This window comes from Petaurus breviceps, unplaced genomic scaffold (genome assembly GCF_028583685.1).
Source record: "Petaurus breviceps papuanus isolate PSGF00001 unplaced genomic scaffold, PetGlider_PUasm1.0 38, whole genome shotgun sequence".
Classification (NCBI taxonomy): Eukaryota; Metazoa; Chordata; class Mammalia; order Diprotodontia; family Petauridae; genus Petaurus; species Petaurus breviceps.
This window is the reverse complement of record NW_027186304.1, coordinates 101,879,680-101,883,367: the sequence shown is the minus strand read 5'-3', so window position 1 is coordinate 101,883,367 and position 3,688 is coordinate 101,879,680.

Here is a 3,688-nt window from a genome sequence, read left to right as displayed (position 1 = left end):
GCAACTTTCCCAAACTAATTTGTGTTGAGTCCTAGAATCCAGGGCTATCCTAGGCCAGCATTCTTTGCACTGGATTTAAATGTGTATGGGCCATTTTGTCTTATCTCTCCAAAAGTGTTTTGTTATATGTCACTACAATGTTAACATCACCACAAAATAGTATATGCAGGCAGTTAGTGTCCCCTAAATATTCTTTAATTTGTCAGTCGTTGCCATGAAAACCTTTTAAACTTTTGAAAGGTAAACTATGGCTTTAAGCATCTCTGGAAAAGCAAGTAAATTCCCCTGACATGAGATGAGCTGTGAATAGCAATTGTAACTCAAACCCACCATCCCTGATTTAGGAGTCCAGTCAGTACTTTACCCATTAGGCCCATTGCCTAAAAAAAAAAAGCCCAGACTTACAGGATTTCTATTCTATTATTAGCACCCTTAACTGCCCTGTATTAGGCAAAAATAAATTAATTGATAAACATCTATTAAGCATTTGCCATGCGCTCTCAGATACTGTGCTATTTGCTGGAGACATGAAAAAATGCAATCTCTGTTCCAAAGGAGTTCAAAGTCTGATGGGAGAGACAACATACAAATAACTATGTGCAAACAACATATAGACAGGAGAAGTTGCAAATAATCAATATAAGGAAGATACCATTGTAATGAATAGACAGTTGACCTCACTCAGGAAGACCCTAGTTCAAAACCTGATTCTGTGAATATGGACAAACCTCTTAACTTCTCAGTCATCCCAGGTCACTCCCTAAAACTATAAACTTCAGAATAGTTTCTAATCTGCATTGGTACAGTGAGTTCTGTATACATATAAATCATGTCAGGTTTTTTTTTAAGGGTGATATAAACACCTATGCTTATATAACAGAATGTGTAATTACCCAAATGGTTTTTAAAGTACACTGAATGCTCATTGTTTTCCCCACAAGCAATATTGGGAGCTAAGTATCACAAGATGAGAATTAGCTTTCCGCATTAGCACTAATGATGAAAGTTCCACACCTGCTAATTTCAAGGGATTTAATTAAGACATCTAATTTCACACTGACCAACCTGGTTTTACTTCACCCAAGTGGAAGGTAATCTATTAAATGACTTTAGTCTCACAGGAATCTATCGCCAGATTGAACTTCAGGGACTCTTTGGACTCTCCTGACCCAATATCATTCTCATTCCTTGGGGCAATGAAACTATTTTTTTCCATTTTAAAAGCAGAGGGCTGGCATACAGTGATGAGCGGGAGAGCATTTCATATTATACTATTCTGTGAGGACATTAAAGTTCTAATGATGTTATGCCAACACACTTTTGAAGGAATAAGACCAATTGACCCATGCAAATTTAAGAAGGTCTAAAGAATACAACCTTTTTCTGAACTAAGCAGGTTATTCTCAGACTCTGAAAGATGGTCACATGTCCCACCTTGCTTTTGCTTTATTCACTCATTTAAGAAGTATTTTTAAAGTAGCCTTTATTAAGTGGCTATTATGTACAGGCCACTGTGCTAGAACCTTAGGAGTACAAAAACAAAACAGACTCTGCCATCAAGAAGTTTACATTTTATTGTAAAAAACAACATGACTACCACAAATAAGTTCAAAATATATAAAAAGTAAAATAAAGCAATTTGGGGGTAGGTGAAAAGGACATTAACTATTGGAGGGCTCAGGAGAAGCCCTCTGTATGGGGATGGCATATGAGCTTGGCTTTAAAGGGCAATAGGCATGGTTAGAGCAGAGATGGGAATGGAGTGGGTTTCATTCACGGAAATAGTCTGTGCAAAGACAGAGATAGTGAGACAGCATGTGATATGGGTATAACAGCACAGAACATAGAGTATGTGAGAGCAACTGTAATGTCTATGAATTTAAGCTAGAACCAGATTGGGAAGAACTTTAAATGTCAGCGGGTGAATTTACCCTATAAACTGTTGGAACTTCTTGTGGTATGGTCAGACCTCTGCATAAGGAATATCCACTTGGCAACTACAGGATGTTTTAGAGATGAAGGGGAGACGAAAGTTATAGGAGCCAATTAGAAGATGACTAAAGTAGTTGAAGTTAAAAAAAAAAAAAGAAAGGTCTGAATTAGGGCATTCTTGTTGTTCAGTCATTTTCAGTCACATCCAACTCTTTGTGACTCTGTTTGGGGTTTTCTTGGCAAGGATGGCAGAATTGTTTTCCATTTCCTTCTCCAGTTCATTTTTACAGATGAGGAACTGAAGCAAACCAATTAAGTGACTTGCCCAGGGTCACACAGCTAATACGTGTCTGAGGCCATATTTGAACTCAGGTTTTCCCTACTCCAGGCAGAGTGCTCTATCCATGGTGCCACCTAGCTGCCCCCTGGGTTAATGACCCTGTAAATTGAGAGAAGGGCTTGGACCAAATATAGGGGTGGAGAGAGTCAATGGAGAGTTGAATTGTGAATGACTCCTAATAGGTGAATCTGGTTGACTGAAAGAAGAGTGGTGCCCTCCAAAGAAACAAGGAAGTGTTGAGGGAGCTGGAGTAGACCACCTTTGACGGCCCTTCCAGCTGTAACTCTGTTCTGATGGCATAGTGTCAAAATGCTACACCAGCTCCAGAGCTTTGTAAATCTATCCCCAAGGTGACAGTGATAAAGCCACGGGTTACCCTTCTGGACTATAACCTATTCTAAGAGGTGTTGCTTATTTGCATGTTATTTCACCATTGCCTTCTTTGATAAGTTTTGAAAATTACATGCTTTGGTGTGTTTAGTAATGCAGGGAGATAGTCTTTTGTAGTGGTATTTATTAGACTTGTGTTTAAGTATTATAACTACTTTCAGCATTTATCACCTTAATGGAGAAGACAATCTCTTACATTTACATGTCCTCCTTGAAGACAGGTTCTGTTTCATTTTTATATTTGTTCCTCCTCCTTCCCCGCCCCAGCCCCAGCCCCACCAGCGACTGCACACAACGAATGCTCAATAAATGCGTGTGATTGATTGCTTGATTCCTCCTTAGAGGAAGCACATCTTTGTTGTTGCTGTTTCCACCTTCACATTCCTAGCACCTAGCACAGTGTTTACACAGTAGGCACTTAATAAGTATTTGTTAAATTGGAGTGACCTGAATTACCGTGTTTCCCCGATAATAAGACACTGTCTTATTATTTTTGGGGGGCAGAAAAACACCAGAGGGCTTATTTTCAGGGGAGGGCTTATTTTAATGAACATTGACAGCAATTTTAATAAACAGGTAAATGTGAACAAAAAAATGTACCTTTATTCAATAAGCAAATCACTGGGGAAGAACAGGATGACGCGCTCACTGCTGCAGCTCTGATTGGATGCAGCTTGGAGCGCGGCGTGCGTTTCAGGGGGGGGGGACGGTGCATACAGAAGGTACCATAATGTAGCGTGTAGCACAGGGGATCACCTTCACTACAGTAGCAATCTCAATAGGGCTTATTTTCGGGGGAGGGCTTATTTTAGAGGAAAATTACACAGTAAGGGGAGGGCTTATTTTCAGGATACGTCTTATCGGGGAAACACGGTAAGAGAAACAACAAAATTTACAAGATAGGGAACAATCTGTGTACCTTAATTATAAAAGCGATTTAAGTGAATTTTCTATTCTAGTTTTTACCTTATTCCCATTATCATTTTTTGACCGCCTATTAAATTGAATAGGCAATTGACACCATCA